The sequence below is a fragment of the Capricornis sumatraensis genome, chromosome 2 (genome assembly GCF_032405125.1).
Source record: "Capricornis sumatraensis isolate serow.1 chromosome 2, serow.2, whole genome shotgun sequence".
NCBI lineage: Eukaryota > Metazoa > Chordata > Mammalia > Artiodactyla > Bovidae > Capricornis > Capricornis sumatraensis.
In genome coordinates this window covers 203,563,838-203,573,001 of record NC_091070.1, presented here as the reverse complement: position 1 = coordinate 203,573,001, position 9,164 = coordinate 203,563,838, and the positions used below count along the sequence as shown (strand labels likewise).

General features: G+C 41.6%; 1 pseudogene; it reads left to right on the top strand.

Moving 5' to 3' along the window:
• Positions 1 to 1,076: 1,076 nt before the first annotated feature.
• On the top strand, positions 1,077 to 2,007 carry LOC138073806 (olfactory receptor 2D2-like; annotated as a pseudogene).
• The last annotated feature ends 7,157 nt before the right edge of the window (positions 2,008 to 9,164 follow it).

The following is a 9,164-nucleotide window of genomic DNA, read 5'->3' as shown; positions in this document are numbered from 1 at the left end:
AAGACCCATACAGCATTAAATGTTCATTTAAAAAAAGAGTTTTCTGTTCTGTGCTGCATTATAAATCTTTCCTTTTACCCATACCTTTAGGACAAGTCTTACATATATCATCCTTGTGTTAGTGAGGTTTGGGGACATGATGAAGAAAGAGCATGGGGATGAACCACTGAAAAGTTCAGTACCCACACAAGCAAGGCAGCAAGGTGGGTCAAGGATTCAATGAGACAATGGATTTTAGAGCAAAATGACCTGGGAATCACAAGGAGCCCTCAAAACTACTGAGAAAGAGACAGCAGGTCCGATGAGGAGCTATGTTGCTTTGTTTGGTTATTAGAAATAAGAGTCAACACCAAGAGGCTGAAGGAATTGGAACAATCAGTTGATGCTTAAAGGCATCTCTACCACCATAAAATAAATATTCACCCATATATTTTTCCAAGATTGTCTTACTATATTATTTCTTGCATTTCACTCTTTAACATACTTAGAATTTATCTTGGTAGATTGCATGAAATCATTTTCCTACCCATATCATTTGTAACTCTTCCTTGCCTGCCCTGATTTACAACAAATAGTAAGCATTTGGCAAAAACTGTGTTGAATCAATGACATAATTAATGAACAACGGTAAAGTTTTGTTCACCAGAAAAAGTCTGACATTAACGATAATCCTAACAGTGATGAGAAGTTTAACCCATTTTATGAGTGTAATAGTTCTAATCCTGATCTTTAAACCAAGGTTTAGAAACCTCTGTTGTCCCAAGAGAAATCATAAATGGAACGAGTAAGTCTGAGAAAAGCAAAGCTGTCTCTGGAAAGGAAGAGACAGAATTGAACACAGCACCCAGCATTTCCTTGACTTGGCCTTCAACATTTCATCATCGTGACCATAACTTAATCCAGAACCAAATGCTGACACCATTCAAACTACTACAGGGACCTCTCCAGTAGTGTCCCATCTGCTAGCCCAAACTTCCTGTTAAGAAGCATAAATGAAAAAATGAGTGTGAAATTTCCTTAGTACCAAAACCCAATAAATTACATATCCCTCAAAATCTTTAAACAGGCAGAGCACAATGCAGGAACTCAACCAGTCCACTGTGACAGAATTCATCCTGTTGGGCTTTGCCTCGAGCCCCAGGACCGATCCTCTGCTCTTCACCTTCTTTCTAGTCTTTTACCTGCTGATCCTTGTGAGCAACAGCCTCCTCATCACCCTCATCCACCAGGACACACGCCTCCACACGCCCATGGACTTCTTCATCAGTGTCCTCTCCATGCTGGACATGTGCTACACCACCACCACTGTGCCCCAGATGCTCGTGCATATTCTCAGCAAGAAGAGAGCCATCTCTTTTGCTAGATGTGTGGCCCAGATATACCTCTTCCTTTTCTGTGGAATCACTGAGTCCTGGCTTTTCTCCATCATGTCCATAGACAGGTACATGGCCATCTGCCACCCTCTCCGATATAAGGTCATCATGAGCCACTGGGTGTGCCTCCTCATGGTGGGCATCTGTGCAGCCTATGGTGTAGTGGGTGGTCTATCCTATACCTTCTTTGCTATGTGCCTTTCCTACTGTGGCCCTAATGAAATTGACCACTACTTCTGTGAGGTCCCTGCGGTCCTGAAGCTGGCCTGTGCAGACACATCCCTCAATGATTTGGTGGACTTCATCACCGGCTTCAATATCATTGTGGTCCCACTCTCCTTGATTGTCCTTATCTATGTCAACATCTTTTTCACCATCATGAAGATCCGCTCAGCCCAGGGGCGGGTCAAGGCCTTCTCCACCTGTGCCTCCCACATCACTGTGGTCACCATGTTTGCGATTCCATGCATCGTCACATATATGGGCCCTGGCTTGGTCAAACAGTGGCAAGAAAATGGCCCTTTTCTACAACATTGCCACAGCCTTCCTCAACCCTGTCATATACAGCCTGAGGAATAAGGATGTGAAAAATGCTTTCCTCAAACTGATGGGAAGGGTCAGGGCCCCAGAGTAATGCTTTAAAGATGAAGATGTGGGGAGCCATACAATGCAGAACACACACTCATCAACTCCTCAAACACACTTTCATGAGACCTGAAGTGCTGGTCTTCATATAGCTAACTGTTCACCCTGGGCCTGTGGGAGAGAACAGGGTGCTTGGTCATCAGCATTATGTACGGTGCTGTGGTTTGAGACAAAGAGGATCCAGATCTAACACAGTGGTCAAGAGCCTGGACTCTAGTGCCAGGCAGACCAGGATGAGAGACTTGGCTTTACCACTCACTAGGCACGTGAATTCTTGCAGCTCATTTAACTTAATTCTAAGGTTTAGATCTCTTCCTCACAAGGAAGTTGTAATGATTAAATGTGATAATACACTAAAGGTACAGAATTGTCCTACATTAATTTTTTAGCAAATGTTAGTTTTAATTTATAAAATTTTTTATTCAGGGATGAATTACCAACTCTTATATGGCCATGATCTTCCTGGTCTGTGGGAGTGACTGGATCTCTAGAGAGAAAGGGAAAAATGGGTGGTGGAGGGGGAGAGAGAGGAAGAAGGAGAAACTCAGAAATGGTTAAGTGGAGATTCTAAGGTGCAGAAGGGACTTGAGGAGGAGGAAATGAACCTATATAACCCATTCACAAGCTGTGTCAGTTAGATCATCTAGGGTCAATCGAAGTTGTCTGAGAAAGTGAAAAATTCTCTTTTACCACCATTTGTTTCTGTTATTTTCTAGTTTTATACTCTTGATTTCCCCTTTCTCCTTGTTTCTACTAATAATAGTGTCTATTTTTTGAAAACTATAGCCTCTCTTGGGTAGTCTCAAGGAGAAGGGACTTTGTCCACTTAAGGATGAGAGAAATTGGGGGTTTGGGGGAGGTGAATACAACCCCTGGATGCAAAAATTAGAGAATTAAGAGAGAGAGGTTAAATATCTAGTGGGGAGTTTTTGCTCTGTTCTCTCTTGCTTGAAGGGACTTTCCCTGAAACAATGATTATTTCTCACAGAATCTTTACAAATATGAATCGTTTTTTCCCGTTTCATAGACCTGCAGGGTTATGTACTGAGCATCACGCATGTTTACTGCCTGCTAGGTGCCAAGGAACTTCAGCACTCATCAAAGCAATTCCCATGAGTTTCTGGAAACTTGTCCCATAAGCTAACATGTTGCCCCCTTGGGTTCATCTTTCCAAGCCTCTTGCTAATGTTCATTGCCTACGAAATTCCTTGCAAAATAATCAGCTAGGCTGACCAAAAAATATAACATGAATGTCTGTTCCCTCCATGAGAGGACATAGGCCATGCCAAGGGTGCACGTTCAAAACATCCCCAAACATAATATCCAATTCTACCATCCAGGTGCTAGAGTGTTTTATAAATAATGAAGCAAAATCAAAGGCAAATAACAACACAGGGCACATAACTGCAACAGACATACAGACATATGAATAAAATCATTAACAAAGAAGGAGCTTTGACAAATTGGAAAGAAAATATAAACAATCAGGAAAACTGACAACAGTTCTTTTTTTAAAAAATCATATAATTAATAAACATTTGGGGAAATCACACCACAGTAGGCACCAAAGAAATGCAAATAATATAACAGTGAGAAAACACTTGTTCATGTTCAGAAACTGGCAGAGTTTTTAAGACAACATATCAGAGTTCGCCAGTATACAACGAAACATGGATTTCATACATTGCTAGTGGGAGCACAGATTTACCTAAAATAATATTCATATTTTGTACAACCAAACAATAGTAAGTAGTCTAAGCCCTGACTGTATGGCAGTTAGGACTTTCTCAAATCTTCAGTTCAGTTCAGTTTAGTCTCTCAGTTATATCTGACTGTTTACGAACACACGGACTGCACATGCCAGGTCTCCATGTCCATCACCGAACCCAGAGAATACCTAAACTCATGTCTACTGAGCTGGTGACGTCATCCAACCATGTCATCCTCTGTCATCCCTTTCTCTGCCTGCCCTCAATCTTTCCCAGCATGAGGGTCTTTTCCAATGAGTCAGCCCTTCGCATCAGGTGGCCAAAGTATTGGAGTTTCACCTTTAGCATCAGTCCTTCCAATGAACACCCAGGACTGACCTCCTTTAGGATGGACTGGTTGGATCTCTTTGCAGTCCAAGGGACTCTCAAGAGTCTCCTCCAACACCACAGTTCAAAAGCATCAATTCTTCGGCACTCAGCTTTCTTCACAGTCCAACTCTCACATCCATAATGACTACTGGAAAAACCATAGCCTTGACTAGATGGACCTTTGTTAGCAAAGTAATGTCTCTGCTTTTCAATATGCTGTCTAGGTTGGTCATAACTTTCCTTCCAAGGAGTAAGCGTCTTTTAATTTCATGGCTACGATAACCATCTGCAGTGATTTTGGAGCCCAAAAAATAAAGTCTGACACTGTTTCCACCGTTTCCCCATCTATTTCCCATGAACTGATAGGACTGGATGCCATGATCTTCATTTTCTGAATGTTGAGCTTTAAGCCACCTTTTTCACTCTCCTCTTTCACTTTCATCAAGAGGCTCTTTAGTTCCTCTTCACTTTCTGCCATAAGGGTGGGCTCATCTGCATATCTGAGGCCATTGATATTTCTCCAAGCAATCTTGATTCCAGCTTGTGCTTCAACCAGCCCAGCATTTCTCAAGATGTACTCTGCATATAAGTTAAATAAGCAGGGTGACAATATACAGCCTTAACGTACTCCTTTTCCTATTTGAAACCAGTCTGTTGTTCCGTGTCCGGTTCTAACTGTTGCTTCCTGACCTGCATACAGTTTTATCAAGAGGCAGGTTAGGTGGTCTGGTAGTCCCATCTCTTTCAGAGTTTTCCACAGTTTACTGTGATCCACAGAGTCAAAGGCTTTGGCATAGTCAATAAAGCAGAAATAGATGTTCTTCTGGAACTCTCCTGCTTTTTCAATGATCCTGTGGATGTTGGCAATTTGATCTCTGGTTCCTCTGCCTTTTCTAAAACCAGCTTGAACATCTGGAAGTTCACAGTTCACGTGTTGCTGAAGCCTGGCTTGGAGAATTTTGAGCATTACTTTACTAGCATGTGAGATGAGTGCAATTGTGCATAGTCTGAGCATTATTTGGCATTGCCTTTCATTGCAATTGGAATGAAAACTGACCTTTTCGAGTCCTGTGGCCACTGCTGAGTTTTCCAAATTTGCTGGCATATTGAGTGCAGCACTTTCACAGCATCATCTTTCAGGATTTGAGATAGCTCAACTGGAATTCCATCACTTCCACTAGCTTTGTTTGTAGTATTGCTTCCTAAGGCCCACTAGACTTCACATTCCAGGATGTCTGGCTCTAGGTGAGTGATCACACCATCGTGACTATCTGGGTCATGAAGATCTTTTTTGTATAGTTCTGTGTATTCTTGCCATGTCTTCTTAATATCTTCTGCTTCTGTTAGGTCCAGACCATTTCTGTCCTTTATTGAGCCCATCTTTGCATGAAATGTTCCCTTGGTATCTCTAATTTTCTTGAAGAGATCTCTAGTCTTTCTCATTCTGTTCTTTTCCTCTATTTCTTTGCATTGATCACTGAGAAAGGCTTTCTTATCTCTTCTTGCTATTCTTTGGAACTCTGCACTCAGATGCTTATATCTTTCCTTTTCTCCTTTGCTTTTTGCTTCTCTTTTTTTCACAGCTATTTGTGTGGCCTCCTCAGACAGCCATTTTGCTTTTTTGCATTTCTTTTCCATGGGGATGGTCTTGATCCTTGTCTCCTGTACAATGTCATGAACCTCCATCTATACGTTCATCAGGCACTCTGTCTGTCAGATCTAGTCCCTTAAATCTATTTCTCACTTCCACTGTGTAATCACAAGGGATTTGATTTAGGTCATACCTGAATGGTCTAGTGGTTTCCCTCACTTTCTTCAATTTCAGTCTGAATTTGGCAATAAGGAGTTCATGATCTCCGCCACAGTCAGCTCCTGGTCTTGTTTTTGCTGACTGTATAGAGCTTCTCCATCTTTGGCTGCAAAGAATATAATCAATCTGATTTTGGTGTTGACCATCTGGTGATGTCCATGTGTAGAGTCTTCTCTTGTGTTGTTAGAAGAGGGTGTTTGCTATGACCAGTGCGTTCTCTTGGCAAAACTCTATCAGCCTTTCCCCTTCATTCCGTACTCCAAGGCCACATTTGCCTGTTACTCCAAGTGTTTCTTGACTTCCTACTTTTGCATTCCAGTCCCTTATAATGAAAAGGACATCTTTTTTGGATGTTGGTTCTAAAAGGTCTTGTAGGTCTTCATAGAACTGTTCAACTTCGGCTTCTTCAGTGTTACTGGTTGGGGCATAGGCTTGGATTACTGTGATATTGAATGGTTTGCCTTGGAGATGAACAGAGATTATTCTGTCATTTTTGAGATTGCATCCAAGTACTGCATTTTGGACTCTTTTGTTGACCATGATGGCTACTCCATTTCTTCTGAGGGATTCCTGCCCACAGTAGTAGATATAATGGTCATCTGAGTTAAATTCACCCATTCCAGTCCATTTTAGTTTGCTGATTCCTAGAATATCAACGTTCACTCTTGCCATCTACCATTTGACCACTTCCAATTAGCCTTGTTTCATGGACCTGACATTCCAGGTTCCTATGCAATATTGCTCTTTACAGCGTCGGACCTTGTTTCTATCACCAGTCACATCCACAGCTGGGTATTATTTTTGCTTTGGCTCCATACCTTCATTCTTTCTGGAGTTGTTTCTCCACTGATATCCAGTAACATATTGGGCACCTACCGACCTGGGGAGTTCCTCTTTCAGTATCCTATCATTTTGTCTTCTCATACTGTTCATGAGGTTCTTAAGGCAAGAATACTGAAGTGGTTTGCCATTCCCTTCTCCAGTGGACGACATTCTGTCAGATCTCTCCACCATGAACTGTCCATCTTGGGTGACCCCACACGGCATGGCTTAGTTTAATTGAGTTAGAGGTCATACCTGAATGGTCTAGTGGTTTCCTCACTTTCTTCAGTTTAAGTCTGAATTTGGCAATAAGGAGTTCATGATCTCCACCATAGTCAGCTCCTGATCTCGTTTTTGCTGACTGTATAGAGCTGCTCCATCTTTGGCTGCAAAGAATATAATCAATCTGATTTCGGTGTTGACCATCTGGTGATGTCCATGTGTAGAGTCTTCTCTTGTGTTATTGGAAGAAGGTGTTTGCTATGACCAGTGCGTTCTCTTGGCAAAACTCTATTAGCCTTTGCCCTGCTTCATTCTGCACTCTAAGGCCAAATTTGCCTATTATTCCAGGTGTCTCTTGACTTCCTACTTTTGCATTCCAGTCTCCTAAGAAAATTAGAGATACTAAGGGAACATTTCATGCAAAGATGGGCTCAATAAAGGACAGAAATGGTCTGGACCTAACAGAAGCAGAAGATATTAAGAAGACGTGGCAAGAATACACAGAACTATACAAAAAAAGATCTTCATGACCCAGATAGTCACGATGGTGTGATCACTCACCTAGAGCCAGACATCCTGGAATGTGAAGTCTAGTGGGCCTTAGGAAGCAATACTACAAACAAAGCTAGTGGAGGTGATGGAATTCCAGTTGAGCTATCTCAAATCCTGAAAGATGATGCTGTGAAAGTGCTGCACTCAATATGCCAGCAAATTTGGAAAACTCAGCAGTGGCCACAGGACTCGAAAAGGTCAGTTTTCATTCCAATTGCAATGAAAGGCAATGCCAAATAATGCTCAGACTATGCACAATTGCACTCATCTCACATGCTAGTAAAGTAATGCTCAAAATTCTCCAAGCCAGGCTTCAGCAACACGTGAACTGTGAACTTCCAGATGTTCAAGCTGGTTTTAGAAAAGGCAGAGGAACCAGAGATCAAATTGCCAACATCCACAGGATCATTGAAAAAGCAGGAGAGTTCCAGAAGAACATCTATTTCTGCTTTATTGACTATGCCAAAGCCTTTGACTCTGTGGATCACAGTAAACTGTGGAAAACTCTGAAAGAGATGGGACTACCAGACCACCTAACCTGCCTCTTGATAAAACTGTATGCAGGTCAGGAAGCAACAGTTAGAACCGGACACAGAACAACAGACTGGTTTCAAATAGGAAAAGGAGTACGTTAAGGCTGTATATTGTCACCCTGCTTATTTAACTTATATGCAGAGTACATCTTGAGAAATGCTGGGCTGGTTGAAGCACAAGCTGGAATCAAGATTGCTTGGAGAAATATCAATGGCCTCAGATATGCAGATGAGCCCACCCTTATGGCAGAAAGTGAAGAGGAACTAAAGAGCCTCTTGATGAAAGTGAAAGAGGAGAGTGAAAAAGGTGGCTTAAAGCTCAACATTCAGAAAATGAAGATCATGGCATCCAGTCCTATCAGTTCATGGGAAATAGATGGGGAAACGGTGGAAACAGTGTCAGACTTTATTTTTTGGGCTCCAAAATCACTGCAGATGGTTATCGTAGCCATGAAATTAAAAGAAGCTTACTCCTTGGAAGGAAAGTTATGACCAACCTAGACAGCATATTGAAAAGCAGAGACATTACTTTGCTAACAAAGGTTCATCTAGTCAAGGCTATGGTTTTTCCAGTAGTCATTATGGATGTGAGAGTTGGACTGTGAAGAAAGCTGAGTGCCGAAGAATTGATGCTTTTGAACTGTGGTGTTGGAGAAGACTCTTTTTTTTTTTATTTTATATGTAACATCTTACTATTTATTCTTTTTTTTTTTTTAGTTTTTTTTAGTTTTTTTATTTTTTTAATTTTAAAATCTTTAATTCTTACATGCGTTCCCAAATATGAACCCCCCTCCCACCTCCCTCCTCATAACATCTCTCTGGGTCATCCCCATGCACCAGCCCCAAGCATGCTGTATCCTGCGTCAGACATAGACTGGCGATTCAATTCTTACATGATAGTATACATGTTAGAATGCCATTCTCCCAGATCATCCCACCCTCTCCCTCTCCCTCTGAGTCCAAAAGTCTGTTATACACATCTGTGTCTTTTTTCCTGTCTTGCATACAGGGTCGTCATTGCCATCTTTCTAAATTCCATATATATGTGTTAGTATACTGTATTGGTGTTTTTCTTTCTGGCTTACTTCACTCTGTATAATCGGCTCCAGTTTCATCCATCTCATCAGAA